This window comes from Polistes fuscatus, unplaced genomic scaffold (genome assembly GCF_010416935.1).
Source record: "Polistes fuscatus isolate 324 unplaced genomic scaffold, CU_Pfus_HIC Scaffold15, whole genome shotgun sequence".
NCBI classification, from domain to species: Eukaryota; Metazoa; Arthropoda; class Insecta; order Hymenoptera; family Vespidae; genus Polistes; species Polistes fuscatus.
In genome coordinates, this window is record NW_025113053.1 from 3,476,848 (window position 1) to 3,494,298 (window position 17,451).

The window sequence follows — 17,451 nt, forward strand, 5'->3', positions numbered from 1 at the left end:
TCCCCTTCTCTCTACATTTTCCATGCACAGATATCCACCCCCTCTTTCCCTGTTTCTATCTAACGTCATTATAATGATATATATATGTATGTAAATAATAGTAACTTTGTATATGTGACGTGAACATTTATTTTAGGATTTTTGTAACGTAAATAATTTTAATATAAAATAAATCATGAAATTCACGTTTACAATTTTTGGAATTTTTTAATCGACTGTCACATCGACACAATTATTGGCACGTATGTCGATTATATGTATAGATATTTTACGCATTTTATGTATACAAATTTGATAAAACAATTTTTGTAATATTTGAGGACCTATTTATTAGATAATTGTATTTGACTATTCTATGGAGTGTACACGTTTATTGAAGAAAAATAAAATAAAACTATTTCTAATATCTACATTACCTTTTTCTTTTGATAACGACGATTTGTTAAGCTGTTACAGTTGCATTTCCATTACAAATTCCTAAAATTTCGATCATATCTATTACGTATTCACTACATTGCTAAAAGCAGTTATCGTCACAGTTCAACTAATAGACACGTACTGAACGTAGGATAAATAAAACACGTGAATAAAAAAAGGTTAAACGAACGAAAATATTTCATTGTAGCGGATACGTTTATATTCGTGAGAGACTGTCCAGTATATTATTTAAACAAACACATTTTTATTTCACGATCTTGTCCTATAAAAATTGATGACACACACACAGATCTTCTTATGAATTTGATTATAGATATATTTTAGAAATAAAATCGATCTGTGTTTTTACCGACTAATGAATTCTAAACTTTATGAAAAAGAATTCCATATTCAGGTCAAGGTTAAGTACTACGGCCTCGTCCCAATGACCTCTCCTTCTGTCCACCTCCCTAGCCTACGTTAAATCTATACCAGTAAGCGTGACACTTTAATATCTCGCAATCGAATAATGATAGAGAACTCGTTCTAACATTGCTAATATTTCATGCAGTTATAGCTGAAACACGACGAAAAGAAAATAAGAATATTTTATTTGAAATAATGACATTGCGTAAAATTTCAAGTTTATGTGAAAAATATTGTATATTTAGTGTATCTTTTCAAAAACGTAACTTGTTATCTTTCAACAATGTTTTATTCAAATATACCTAAGTCTAATATTTTTAAACACGCTTCAAGTAGAAAGAGATTGTTTCGTACATTTTCTATATTATATATTATATGCGTATAATAATGAGAATAAAAAAAAGATACTAAAAGTATATAATAAAAATTAATATGAAAAGTAAAGATTGTATTAGTGATGATGGATGATGGGTGGTGCGTCATGAATGTATGAATGCTGAAATAAGGTAAGCAGAGAAAATTTCGTACAGTGTGATGTCAAGTAAATACAAATTGCCATATTTGTGAATAAAAGTGGAAAAAAAAACGACTTTCTCTTAAGTACTACGTAAAAACTATATAAAAAATGATACGAGAAGCGTGATAAACATTGTATGGGGTTAAGCTAAGAACCGTTAAGAAATATTATGTAGACATTTTATTAGTATAATCTTCCTTTTTTATTTTCTTATTTTTTTGTCTACTTCCAATCTTCATTTATCTAAATAAAAATCAACAGAGTCTCGTAGGGAAAATTGTGATACTTAAATTATAAAAGCTTCGTTCTTCAAATATTTGTTTCATTAATAATTAATATATTCGCAGAATATGTTTGTGAGATGGGAATTAACTTGTTACTTCGTGTTCTCTCTTTTATCTCTCTCTCTCTCCCTCTCTCTTAATTGTGACTATCAAAACTGATAAATTCGTAAATGACTTACTACGTGTATGCGCTTGTGTTTCTGAGCAAACGCGAAGGAAATGCGTTTGCCATAACTATTCTGACGGTCCGTCGGAAACAGAACTAGTTTGTTGTATAACATAATTGAATGTTAAATAAATTTCGAGATCGTTACGCGCTGATACGATATCTGTGCTTGAACGAACAAAATAGATAGAAAATTATCTACGATAAAATCATGGAACGTTAAAAAAAACAAGAAAAAGAAAATGAAAATCACGAAGTAGAAGATTCTTTATATAAAATCGTAATGATTTGAAGGAAAGAAAAAAGGATAAAATAAAAAAAAATAGAAAGAGATAGGGATAGATAGATAGATAGATAGATATAGAGAAGGGTGTATGCGATTTAAAATATTTGTCTCGCTGTATGTGTCAGCCTTTCCAGCGAGGCCATTGAAACGAGGTAAATATTTATCGATAGGACCATGGTCGAACGATCGCTTAGTCATGCGGGAAAGAGAGAAAGAGATACAGAGGGCTGGAAATAGAGAGAGAGAGAGAGAGAAAGAGAGAGTGCAACGCGCTGCAGTAGTGCAACCATTGTCACGGTCAGACATTAACGAATGGTTTCCGCGGCGCGAGTATATAGAAGATACATCCCCCCAATTTTTCTCGACCACGACGATCTTTCATACTCGATTATTGCGCTTTCGTCCGCGCGTTCGAGTGTATCATAATGATTGCATCGTTCACGGAAAATCCGGTTGTTTTTCTTTATTTTTTTTTTTCGTGTCAACAAAATAGAATTGTTAAATTATAGATACTGTCAAGACGAAATTTCCTACTTGATTTTGTTTATATATTCGCTTATTATATCTTTCTAAAGAATATTTTCGAATAAAAATATTGAAAAAGAAAAAAGATACGAAAATTGAGATCTGTCTAAAAGCTGACAAAGAATTTGAGAGTATATTCTTGTTTTTAAAAATTTAAATAAATGGATCTTTAAAATAGATATTTTACATAGCATCAGAATAAAATATTGTTTGCATTAAACTTTCTCATGATCTGTATAAAAGTATATAAATAGTAATAATTTTTTCAATAAAATGCTTTTATTAAATTTACTCACCATAATGATATTTTCTTGTTTAGTTTTTGAACAATTTGTCAAAGTTGTACGCGTGAGACTGGAATAGGGGATAATGTTTTTACATGTTAAGCAAATAGCATTGTCAAATATTCATTTTAAATTCGCATTATTCTAATTAATATATATATAAGTGTATAATTTCTTTCAGATTGTTTCAATAGAACAAAAAATAGGGAAAATTAGAACCCATCTCTAATTTGAATATATTTAAATAATTTGATTTGATTTAGAATGGTAGATAAAGGAAGGATATCGATAATATGTGTATCGATATAAATAATTAATTCCAGCGGGAGATCATAATCTCGATCGGATGTGGTCTTTCGAGTGGGAAGCTGCATCTGAGTGCGAACGAATTAATTTACACTGTGACACGCGTACACGCGACACGAACTTCACGTTTTCTGCGTGCGTGAACGCATGAGAGAAATAGCGAGAAAGATAGAGAAGGAAAGAGAGAGAGAAACTCATAGCATGAACGTGTGAATGAGATTGCGCGAAATGCAGTTACACTCCAACGAATTAGACCGCATTCGATACACGTGCTTTCGTCTACTCGTTCCAATCGTATTCTCACGATTCGTCCCGCTAACTTCTGCATACTGAGATATCGAATAAAGCCAAACAAATAGGTTTAATATTTTGATTAAAACAGAACGTTCAATTCTGACAATAATTATGACGGTGAATTAAGCTCAACGATAAATAAAAATTCGTCTTATGATTTATTTTATAATATTGTAATACGAAATAAATCATAAGAATGAATTTTTTTCAATTTTTTTTTATTTACATTAATACATTATCTAAGCGAAAACGCGAAAGACTTCATCTCTTTTCTATTTTATTTTTAAATTTATTTAATTATTTCTCACGTTATTTAATATTCTTTTGATGCTTGATGCATACCATTCGAAATTATTATTATTTGCATATTATCAAACAATTGTCGTTATCTCGAAATATTATAGTAGACGAGAAATTGACAAATAATTTGCTTAAGTAATATTCAAAAGATGCAAATATTACAACGCTACGCTACTCTACACGATATTATGTGACAAACTGCAACTCTATGAAATTGTATGACACAAGTGGTCTGTTCTGGACTTCCGTCGCTTCCTAACAATGGCTCACTCAAACATTCATATCTCTACGTGTTTACACCAATACCAATATTTTACCTGACTTACAATACACGAGCATCGTAATCCATTCACACACGATGTATTCTACCATTTATTCTACGTGATACTTTTGAAAGCAATATCCAAACATTGTTGGTTTTTTAAAGTACAATGTGTCGTTGCATTGATTTCATCTTCTTACACTAATTGTAAGTATTTTCTTTTTCCTACGATATCATCGAAATCAAATATTTTTTTCTTTTCTTAAAGCGATTTCAAGCTCGACGAATAGATTATTTTGATAACTTGGAATAATATATATATACATTTGTTTGACAAAATTGATTACAAAAATCAATATCATGAATATATGAATATTAAGTGGTAAACTTAATGCCGTCTGTTCGTTGGATAAATTGATTGCATTGAAAGATATTGCGTTCTATCGTCCTGGGATTGCCCTGTTATTCGAGAAATGAGAAAAAAATAGTAGAATATGAAGGAAATTACTTTGATTGAGGTTCATTCATCTTTCTTTCGAAACAGATCAATTTTAAAGATGATAAAACGCCAGGAATTAAATCTACTATCTAATATGATTTTTGTTTTAAATTTAACAGAAGAAATAGTTACAAAAAGTGAATGAAATGATTGCAAAAATCTATGAACTTTTCATCAACGTTTCTATACATTTTTATTGAACTTTAAATTTAGACATAACTTAACTAGAACTAACTCGATAAACAAAAGTGCACGATATACGAGAAATTCGTAAAAATATCTACATCATCGGAAAGTTGAGAAATAACCGTAAAAAAAGCACGTTGATAATATACTCTTACAAGTTTCTTATCGCTCGAGCCTCATTCCATGTCTATTATGAATATATTATCCAAAGAAGTTTTCGGAATTTTTTGGTTTTTTTCTTACCAAAAGCGTACTTCTTACTTTGTCGAGTATTACGCGATCATTAATATGGAAGCGCGTAAAATAAGTTTATCTTCGTTGTACTCAGGAAGGCCTTACGATTTACATAGCATGATGGTTATACATACATCTTACTCTCAAAAGGATAAATTTACGATCCGAGATAGCAACTGTAGTCATTGTATATTTATAGTTTTCGACTAAAGTCAATCTTCGTTTAGCCAACTGTCTCTCATTAGAATCAATTTTAGCCAAGTATTCCCAACCTCGGACTAAAGACAAACGGCATTCTATAATCTTATATTCGAAGTCAAACGAAGAGTTTATAACAGTACCTACTATATTATACAATCTCTAATTTACATACACCTATATTTAATATATTATGTTCCACCTGACTATAATAAATATCAAAAGACGTTTAAATCATATTTAAGATTATATCAAATTACATTTTGATTTGCGATGATCCAAATGTTAATCCGTGTTATCATGCAAAATATAAAAGGTAGCATTGACTGACAGAAATTGTTAATGTAATTTTATTAGGTACTTTCCGAGTTACGACGTGCTCGTCATGTTGAAGAAAGTGATTCGTGGAACGTCACCTTTAAGGTTTATGACACTTTCCAGAATACAGTGCTTCTAAAGGAGAACGTAGAAAGTTTTGTTGAATGTTTCGAGTAGCGTAACGTTGATTCTTCTCTATCCTTAATCCTATCTTTGTAGAAATTGTTTCTTTGATTATATGCTAAATATTTATATACGAGAAAGATAGTAACTTTGAACAAGAGAAAAATTTCTTAACCTTATTAGCACTTTAATAACTTTTAATACGTTACGATGTCAAAGAAAAACACTAAACGAGAGAAAAAATAGGAAAAAAGTATATGGCAAAGCTTTTTCCTGTCGGTGGTGGTAAATTGTTGGGGGAAAAAAAAGAAAAAATGAGTTCTATGATCGATCAGAGGATTTTTCAGAGACGTATGCCAGTTGTATTATATCGTACGAAGCACCAGCAACTCTATGAAATACACGGGTAACGTGAAAACGGTGTTAAAGAAACAACCAACGCCAACTTTCCTTTCAACAGTTGTTCACAGCTTATCCACTACGTCTTCGTTGATACAACATGATCGATGTGTCCTCGAGTAAACGAAAAATCGTTAATAAGGCGAGAGCTCATCGTTTATTTGTAAAATATTAATACAGGCTCTTGCGTGAATACGTTGCTAGTTGCAATGTTAAAATTAAATGAAAACGTCACTTATGCGAAATATACGCAACCAATAAGAAAATGTCAAATGTAAAGGATGTTTCTATTAATTATACTCAATTGGTTTGTTATCAAAATAAATAAAAAACGCACGGTTTTGTTCACGAGTAAAAGGTACGTATAATCTTAAATAAACATCTTAGAAATTTCGTATTTATTATCGTTCTTAAAAAATATAACTAATCGAAAAAGGAACGGATATCCGATCATAGGCGTAGACTCATAGAAATTCGTGGAACCGAAGTCATCTGGATTTTATCTTCAGAACACAAGCACAAATTTTCATTTTTATGATAGTTTCTTCGAACGCTAAGGTGGTTTAACCCTATTTTAACATATGCACATAATTTCATATATGTTATCATATGTATTCGGTAAAACTAAACTTCGTTGATGGCGTAAAATTGATCCGGAACAAGCGACCTAAATGCTATATAGATGCGATTCGGAGATATCGAAATTGGAACTCGTTTAATCGGCGCGATAATTTTAAATAAATACAATCGAATGAAATAAAATCGGAACACCCTGCGGTATACGATAATAACCGGACCGTACAATATCGTGGTGTAATTTCGTTGGAAAATTTCATGCTTTTAACGAAGAGCAGTGATCGTTTACCTCATTGGTATTACGTTATAAAAAATATTATATGGATTTATCGATGACTCATTAATTATACCAGAAACAAATTCATTCGTATTCATCTAGAATATCCGCGATAAATCAGTTATACGTATCGATAATGAACCACGTAATAATTAAAATCGATAAATCGATATTTTATGCATCCCTTTTATTGACACACTTCAATATTTTTATATTTCCGCGTGTCCTTTTTTCTTTCTTTCACGTATTTGTTTAAATTATCGCGGCAACGGGAATGATCAATCGAATCAAACGTTACATTGTTTTACTTTGTCTTTAAAAACATTTAATCGTTATAAATTTGAAATAATAATCAAAATCTGTTAATTCTGTTTTAAGTCCTATGCAAATTAAAATGCTTCATGCATATAAAGTAAATGTTAAAACCTGATATCATATTAAATTTGACATATTTACAATTTGTGTGGTGGTAAATGCTTTTTAAAATATCAAATAATACTTTATCGACAATTTACAATATGTCATTTATATTATTACACAAATTTTCATTATTAATTAATAAAATGATCAAATCGATTTCATAATTATTTCATGATAGAAGATTTTCGTAAAACATTCAAACATTTGGTTTATTATTTCAAACGAATTATATGATTAAGTTCAATCCTAAAACCCATATAATTATGAACATTTAAATGCATTTAAGTAAACGTATCTAATGTATAATTTTCTATCGTATAACACACATTAATAATAGGTTCGATCGATAGATCGAAATCAGCTCATAGGACTATTTTATTCTAATTACTTAGAAAACGTTTCCTTTATCATTTCAACAGAAATTTCAAAATTTAAAAGCACGATCGAATCTATATACTATCGTACCGGGCAGCTCTCTCGCACACCTATATTAAACACGCGTAAATAAACGCGTGATTGATCGATCGATTAATCGATTATTCCATTAGCATGCGGTACTTAGAATTCGTTCCCGAAAACAATACGCTCGCGATCGCTTGCGGGAAATTGATGCTGAATACTATTCTTAACTGATCCGATAAAAAATAAATGTATATATTATTTCAATATATATATACATATATTTAAAAAGAAAAATATTTATCATTTGAACTTGTATTTAAAGAATTGCTATTTCGTAAATTTATTCTAATTTTTTCAGGAAATTCAAAAATTATTTATATAATGTATAGTTAACATATTTCTAATAGAATATGTTATTATTGAAGTTATACTTCTTTTGGCGCGTTTGGGAAAATGTAATGGGAGTGATTTTGTTCCGAACGTCTGTAAAAACGACACCATGAAGTTTGTCGGTATTTATGACGCGCGGCAAAACGATTTCAAGTTTATGGCATGAAGTTGTCTTCTCTTCTTCTTCCCCTCATTTTTTCTCAAGCAGGTCACCCAACCAAATATTAATCGTACGCAGCGCTGCTTTACTTAAATGATCGAAACGAGAACTAATGCTGTAACCGCGCCATGGCTGTTGACGCGTGAAGTAATTCGATATTTCTCCGTTATATTTAGTGTAGACCGATTGAAAATATGTTTCCTTTCTTTTTTTTGTTAAATAAATAAATAATAATAATTAGTTGCTTATGTTCTCATACTTCCAATCCAATATTTTTTTGAAGTTATTTTTGAGGTTATATTCGTTTCGGTACGCCAAAGAAGTATAACTTCTTACGTGCATACATAAGTACACACACCAGTTTTGTTTTGTTTTGTATTCTTTCTTATATATGTAATATATCGATCGATTAAAAATATGTTTCCATTCTTTTTTTTTAAAGTTATTTTTGAGGTTATTGAGGTTATATTTGTTTTGGTACGCAAAAGAAGTATAACTTATTAGGATTATAATTAATTTATGCAAGATCAAACTGTATGTATATTTTCATAACGCAATATTAAGAAATTCTTAATAAACGGAAATAAAATTAGAAAATCCTAAAAAATTGAAATGATATTACGTCGATGAAAATACGTCTAGTATCTCCTGATTGATTAGGAAATCGATATTGTTCTCGGAAGAAGAACGAAAAATCGTTCGCAAAAAGTAAAGTAAAAAAAAAAAAAGGAAAAAAAGGAGAGAAATAGATTCTATTTCAGTGGTAGAGTTAAAAATAAATATCCTTCCTCCTTTCTCTCTCTTTTCTATTTACCATCAGTTCGGTTTCGTGATTCCAATGAAAGATGAACAATAATTATAGGATGAGATATTTCATCGATGCGAACGTGTATAATTAAAAGCAAATGTTTTTGAGAATCTGAAAAAGTAGGGCAGGTCGTTATTTCTCGAAGAGATTACACGAGTACTCTTCGAAGTTTTTTGTGTTCGCTACGATCTGAATGGCACGTTATTCTTTCCTCGTAGTATAGTTCGTTCGTCTTCTTTACTTCAAGGGTACGTAAATCTTTCTATCGAGGGAATAAAAATATGCTTCTAACACACATGCATACGAACCATGTTAACTAATCGATACAACAACCTAACGAATGCATACAGATTTGATTCGAGGTGAACATAGACACATTGATGCATATATTGCATCATACATATACACATACACAGGTCTAATATTAGTATAAAAGAAAGAACATCAGTCTCTCTATATTTGTCGCAAGTATTCGCGTGCATTCTGCATCGAGTTTTCTATTTTCGACCTTTACCCTAACTGCTTTTTCTCATCCTCCCTTCTCTCCCCCTTCCTCCCCTTTCTCATCCTCTCTCTCTTTCTCTCTTTCTTCTTCATTTATTCGTCTCCCTAATTCCCTCTGCTACGGTCGAATGTCAAGGTTAAACTGCAAGTCGATAATTTTACGGCCAAATAGCTTTCAAACGGCTCGTTTAAACGAGTTGAAAAATTAATTACTAATTCTTCAAATTGTTTTCTCAACGAAAGTATACTTCGTTAGAGGAAGAAAATATCCTTTTACAAAGGACTCATTTCTTTTGTTATATTTTTAAAAATATTTCAAAATATTAAAGAATAATTTTACGTTCTATTACACTGATTATATCTAGTATTATTATTATTATAATCAGTGTACGTAATAATTACAAGATAATTAAATCTATTCTCCTAATCACCGAACCGTGCCTTTTTTCCTATAGATTTTCTCTTCCTATTAGCTTTTATTTTACCTCTACTAATAACAAAAATAAAGTATAAATCTGAACGTATAAAAATTCGAAATTAATTGATTTTATTCGAAAACAAACTCATATTACGTTTTGGATAATTCTAAAATCTGAAATATAACTCGCAAATAAATATCTTTAATTATCTTTTCTTCGTATTCTTTTTAAAAACCAATAGCTCAATTTTCTTACCGGAGATCCCAAAGGTTTCGAACCAAAGTAGCTTGGTTTCGCGAAGTGAAATTGAAAAATTCAAATATCGCGCAGCAAACCCTGCCGTAAGAATACTTCCCTTCGAAAAACCGAAAGAAAGCAATCGGCTTTTTCTTCGAACCATCGCCGTTCTCCTGGTACCTTGGACTTTTAGAAGTGACAAAAGGACTTTCGAGTGGTGGAAGGAAACGGTGCACTTTTTCAAAGTACTTTGGCTCCACGCATTATGCATTGAGATAGACTTCTGTACCGTAATCGCGATAGAAAAGGACGACGAACAGGACTAAAAGAAAAAAAAAAAAAAAAAAAACAGAAGGAATGAGGAACGGAAAGTAAGAGAGAAAGAGAGAGAAGGAAACAAAGAAGAAAAGAGAGGTAGCTGACGAAGGGTCTCAGGAAGAGTTTCAAGAAAAAACGATGCTCGCCTCAACAAATTGAGTTTCTTCGCTGTGCGCTTCGCCAACTTTCTTTCTTTCTTTCTTTCTTTCTTTCATTCGTTCTTTCGTTCGTTCTTTCGTTCGTTGTTCCACCATTCTTTTACCTTACCAAGAAGATACCCTCGAGCGAAGGTAGTTATGAAAAAGTAAACGAAAATTTCGAATACGCCTTAAGCCGCTTGCTTCTTCCTAGTTTTATTCGACTTAGATTTATGGTACTATACCTAGGGTGAAATAATATTTCCTCGGTAATATGTGAATTAATGCGCTAAAGCTAATTTTAACGTGGGAAGGAGTACTTATATGCAAGTTACATATCCGCCATCGGATCATAAATTTTTTTTTTATATATTTATATATATATGTAGATGAATATACGCTTGTCAAAAGTACTCGTGTATTATCCGAAATATTTGAAAAATGCTATGTCCTATCGGTGTCGATAGTTATTTGTTTCAAATATTGCACGCAGGACAATATATTATTCTAAAAGCACCCCAACTCGATATGTATATATTTTATATAACATTTATTTTGTGCGAGTGTGTGTATATATGCATATATATATGTACGTTATGTATGTATGGCGTGTGTGCGGACAGTTACTATTTGCTATGGTCTGTTGTTTTGTGTGTAGGATAGAAATTGCATTGTGCAATATTGAGAGGGCAGACGTAGCTATTTCGGTATGTCTACTACTCCGAGTAGAATCCCTTACCTTGTTTACTTAAAATAGTATTATTCTATACGAGTTATAATTTATTAGAAAATCCCTCTTAGTTTATATTTTAACTGCTGTCTCTTTTTTAATCTCTCTCTTTCATTCTAATTTTTCTCCTTCTTGAATCTTTCAATTACAGTCAAATATATTCGTATAATAGTTGCAAAAGTTGACTGTAACGATAACAATTTAATAAAACAGTTAATTTTTGTTAGCAAATACAAAATTTACTGATCGTATATGTATGCACTTTTAAAATTGATTAGATTAAGAATGAAAGTTATACTAAAATATTGATCTCGTTTATTATATCGAATAAAATCAATAGAATAGGAATTTTTCTACTTATCAACCAAAAAATGAAATACGAAATAAACAAAAATTCATTCTTCAAAGTTTGTACATCTGTTGTAGAAAAATACATACAATATTTCGTTAAAACTACGGTAAAGTCGATCAATCGTTCACTAGTTTCCGATACGCTGAACACTGAAATAAAAGCAAGCAAGCAAGCAAGCAAGCTGTACGTTGTTGAAGTTTGAAATTCCTCGGTTTATTTCACTCGATCGTCGCGGAAATGGAACGCAGCCAATGATTTATCCGTAATATTTACAAAAAGACATCGGGATAAGAAAAAGGCAGTTAAGATGATTTTACGAGATATCGATTCGTGTTACACGATATTCTTCGAAGCCAGGTACTAACCTACATCAATCGATACTTCGTCGTCAATGCCTTGCTGAATATTTCAAACCGATCGGCGATGTTTATTCTACGTATCTTAAAGGGATGTATTTAACGAGCAACAATTCAAACCAGAACGAACCATTTGAATTTCCAAGAGAATCCGTCGCGCAACAATTCCTTATTACGAATCTTTAATGTTGACTTTCTTCTTTAATCGTTTGTTTTATACCAATAGAAAGAAGTAATATGAAAAATTATAATTATTATTTATAACACACAATCTTCGATGAGAATTATTGGTAATGTGATAAACTAAATTTTTCAATCTAAAACTATGACTTATTATTTAATCACGTGTAAATATATTTCGAATAATATGTAAACTATTCTAAATAGTCGAGTTTATTATAATTCCGTAATTAATACTGATGTTTTAATATTGTTAATAATCTCGGTCATTATGCTTAAAAAAAAGTTTATTCACTTTACTTAGTGATTGTAAAACTTCACTTTACTTTCACGATTCGTAGAGATTTTATTTCTGTCTATTAATGAATAATCGATTGGAATGGTAAAATCATGAATTTAAAAAAACGTGGAATGAATTGATTAATGATCGGAGTCCTGTGGCTCGCAGCGTAACAATTCGACAAACTCTGACACGCACAACCCTGAACTAACGGATTATATTTTTTAACTGCATTTTTTCATTTCCGCAAACAAAATATGTATCAATTTAACAAACAAAAAAATGATTGCTATATGCAACAGAATAGATACGTTACGTATCGATGTATAGAAATGTTTAATTGTTCTTTCTCTTTTCTTTAAAATGATACCACAATAAAAGTATATACACACGATATCGTGAAAAATTAAACGAGAAAGGGTATGTATCGTTTATAGAGAAAATCGAAAATGATTTTACGATTTTTTCGTACGAACGATTCGGTTTAACATTATTTGCAACAACTTTCACGAAATTTACGCACGATTAAGTGTTTTATTTGTACACCCGAAGATGCGTCCACGCACGAATGCTTGCAGTGTTAGCAAAAGAGGAAAGAAAACGAAACGAACATAAGAGAGAGAGAGAGAGAGAGAGAGATAGTTCTAAACAAGGATGAAAGTGAGTAGTATAATTTTGAGTATTTTTTTTTATCGAAAATTCCAAGAATAAATAGAAACTACATACGCGTAAAAAAAGTAAAATGTTCAGTTTCGAATTGTGGAAACATCCACTGTATATCGCAAAAACTGGAGAGGTTTGATTTCGATATTCGAGAATAACAAAGGATCCTTTTTTCGAAATTCTTTTTTTTTTAATCTTTTTTTATTAAAAATTCACAAATATTTTACGCGTATATATTATAATCGTGGATATTATTATTACAAGTTCATTAATAATGTAGATCAAATGATATAATTTTTTAATGATTCTACAATATTACTTATGCATGCTTTCATATATCAATTCGATATAAAATTATAGGAAAAACAATTGAATTAAATTTTGGCAAAAATATAAATTAATATTTATTATATCGAACATGACTAATAAAAAGAAATTCATTTCACAACGTAATTGAAATATTATAATTATGGAATACAAAACAATTACGTGATGAAATAATAACGTTAACGATACGACGAAAAATAAATAAATCATACTATTATTATTATTATTATTATTATTATTATTATTATTATTATTATTATTATTATTACATTTTAACGAAAAATAAAAAACTAACGATTAAGGATGATTTGTCGGTACAATCGGAAACAAAAGTTAATGACATTTTCATCAAATCCATATCTCTTAATATCTGTTGAAATAGATGATTTAAACCAACTATTTTTTTTTTATAATTGAAATTTTGATATAAAGTTTCTAAAAGAATGAAATTTAGTGATCATTTTAATAATATTAACATCAAAATCTCAATTTAAGTGAAAATTGTAAAATAACTTTTGTTTGTGACTGTACCGTGAATTTAACTTTAAAAAAATAAAAACTTTAATTTTTTTTGTCACTGATCATCGACACAAATTTTTCCAAAAATTAAAGTAAAAAATTAGGAGACAAATACATACATTCATAAATTTTCTATTTAATTGAATAAAATTCAATTAAATAAAATAAATCTTGTTTTTATTCAGGAAAGCGTGACAACACCGCACTATTTTAATAGTTGGCAGTAATGATATTATTATTACATATCTTATAGCAAACTTGTAATTTACTATAGTCGTACTTGATTTTATTTCTCGTATGATGTTTGCGACGTTGCCACGTTTTCCTTGTAATTCATACTGCTTATTCAATAATATTGTAAATATCACCAATTTTTATTATTTTTCTCAATAAACAATATTGAAACTACCAATTATTAATCGCTTATATGTTTCTTTGATATTTAATCTATTGATTTGAAATTTTTGGAATTTTTCACATCACAATTTCATTATTTTTTTTTCATTTGAATAGGTCTGGTAGCATGTATTCCATTTAACTACGTGTTAATTTGTTGCAACTAATAAATGTTATAACTTTTAAACGGGCTTGTAAAAAAAATCCCAATTTTTTTGAGAAGTTTCAGTAGATTTGCCAAAATAATATTATATATTTTTTTTTCAATCGATTTTCATCATTTTCAATATACCGACAAATCATCCTTAAATTACTCCTCGTAAATTTAGTCTTAAGTTGAAAATAAAACAAAAAAATAAAAAAACAATGCTCGACGTAAACATAATTTTCCAGCATTGATTCTCGCGTGATCACATTTGACAGTCGAGGAATAAAACCTTTTCTTTCTTGCAGTTCTTCTCAGTCTATCTTTTCGCATACTCCCAAAAGGAGTAGAGTAAATTTGAGTGAGAAGAAGGAAGAATAGAAAAGGGACGAAATGGACGAAAGGAATAAGAAGAAGAGCGACGGGAGGAAGCTGTAAGGTAACACTTCGAAAATCGGTTTCTCGCATATATCCAGCCTTTTCTTTTCTTTTCTTTTCTTTTCTGTTCTTCTCTTTCTCTTTTTCTCTCTCTCTCTCTCTCTCTCTCTTTTCTATATCCCTAAGGAAAAGATGGGGATTTAAGGGGAAAACTTCCGTTCGATTCCCCATCGACGCACCACGAATTTAAGATTCGTCGACGAGGATTCACCACCATTTCTATCTCTATTTCTCTCTCTCCCTCTCTCTCTCCCTATTTTTGTGCCTTTATAGCTCACGTCGTTATATTCGAAAGGAACGAATAAATGTGGAGAATAGTCGAGGAGTTTGTATTATAGAGAAACATTTTTATTGAAGTTAAGTAAACGTGACGAATAACGAATTTGATAAATGAATGAAAATAAACAAGGAAATAGACAAAAAATAAACAAATTATTTCCCATCTTCTGAAAGCAGAAAATAAAAAAAGTGAAAGAAGATAGAAAGAGGAAGAGAGAGAGTGAGAGTGAGAATGAGAGTGAGAGAATACAATCGAATAATTCAAAATTTCGTAAAAATCTTCGCAACTACGGTCTCGTAACGAAAAAAAACAAAGCTTTTTTCTATCTTTCTCTTTCTATTTGACTCTCGGTAAAGTGTACAAAGGCTTATTTTTCATTTCTCGCCACGTCTTTACGATCTTTCAACGCATTATTTGGAAAGAATACTTCAAAAGGGAATCCTACATAGAGTCAGTACGTTTCCCAGTTCTTTGGAAACAGAAAACAGCCGTCCGATTTTTTGCCGTACCTTCTATTTCGAGAAATCCAACACATTCGCTCCCGCGAATATCGTTTCGATCCTTTTCCTTTTACTTGACTGAAAGAGAGAGAGAGAGAAAGAAAGAGAGAAAAAAAAAGAAAAGAGAGGAAGCCCAAACTCGGTTTGCGTGCTCGAATCACCACGCGGGGGAAAAAGAAAACAAAAAGGAAGGGAAAAAATAAAAGTAGAATAAAAAAAAGAAAAAAAGAAAGAAGGGGGAGGAAACGAGGAAAATCCTTCCGCTTTGTGACGGGAATTCGTTCGTTCTTTTTCCGTAAGGAGGGAAAACATGTAACAAGGAAGAAAAATAAACGGAATTTTAAAGGTGGGAAATGTGTGTATGGATGAAAAAGAAAGAAGGAGAAAGAAAAAGAGAGAGAGAGTTCAGGTAAATGTAAAATGGAAGAAAGGACTGAAGGAAGGAAGGAAGGAAGGAAGGAAGGAAGATGGCTAACATTGAAAATCGGAGAAAAGGAATCAAAAAGAGGTTGGTAGCAGAAGGAAACCTGTTCTTGTTGGCTCCAAATAAACTCGGTCATTTTACATCAGCCGAGTATTTTCTTCTGCCATTGTACTGACTACGAACAAACAAACAAGAAAAAAAGGAAGAAAAAATGACAGTGCTTATTGGTAAAAATAAATAGTATACATATCTGTGTAATATAGGAGAGGAAGTTTCGAATTTAGGTAACTATTAAGAATAAAATCAAATAGTTTCGAATAAAATTTGATTTTCCCATTTAACGATTGGAATAATAAGACCCGATTGAATGTTCATTTCTTCTAAACAACATCAACAACAATACAAGAAATATCAAAGATCTTACAATATTCGCAATGTACATATTAGTTGTAACATTTTCTTTTATTACTAATAACATTAAATAATATATTCCAACCTCTTGAATGAGATACTTTGTATATTCGAATATTTAAGAAAATAAGAAAAGGCGAGATAAAAGAATAGTACAACACAATGTAGCAAAGAAAATAAAAGGAAATAGAGAAAAGGGAAATGGAAAGAGAGCCGCAATTGCACCGAACACGCAACGCTTAATACTTTGTTTACCGTATCACGGAAAACCTAAGTCCGGGAACAAACGATAGAAAAACATTGAACAGGTGTTAGAGTAGTATCGATATTGCAACAGAAATCGTTACTTTTTTCGATAAAAACGTTAACAGATAAAAACGTGTGAACTGCAAAGTCGTGTTTTTTCGCGTGTTCTTCTTCGTTTTTCATCGGGCTTACACGCTTTTTTGCGAGGTCAACGGGAATGTGATAACGATGTTACGATGAAAACAGTAGAATTCAAATTACTAACGCGATAGCCCCAAGCGTAGGCACGTATGTTTATATTTATCGTAGATATTCCTTCCAAAAAAAAAAAAAAAAGAAAAAAAGAAAAAAAGAAAGAAAAAATAAATAAAAGCAAAACCTAAAAAAAAAAAAAAAGAAACAAAAGCTATAGAAAAAGAGATCCTACCGTTCGTTCGTTCGGCCCTGGTAAAACTGGAATGAACGCGTGCAAACTGACAAATTCCAATAGTTTCCTCGTGATTTTCAAACGGGTCTTTATTTATCTTATGTT

The 17,451-nt window shown here is 30.7% G+C and overlaps 1 protein-coding gene and 1 long non-coding RNA gene across 6 annotated transcripts in view; one reads left to right on the top strand and one right to left on the bottom strand.

Annotated features, from left to right (window-relative positions):
- The window catches only part of LOC122514491, a 779,718-nt gene that overhangs the window by 360,235 nt on the left and 402,032 nt on the right, over positions 1 to 17,451 (top strand). The gene's annotated exons all lie outside the window — the stretch shown is intronic.
- Positions 1 to 17,451, bottom strand: part of LOC122514469 — a 220,427-nt gene that overhangs the window by 64,197 nt on the left and 138,779 nt on the right. The gene's annotated exons all lie outside the window — the stretch shown is intronic.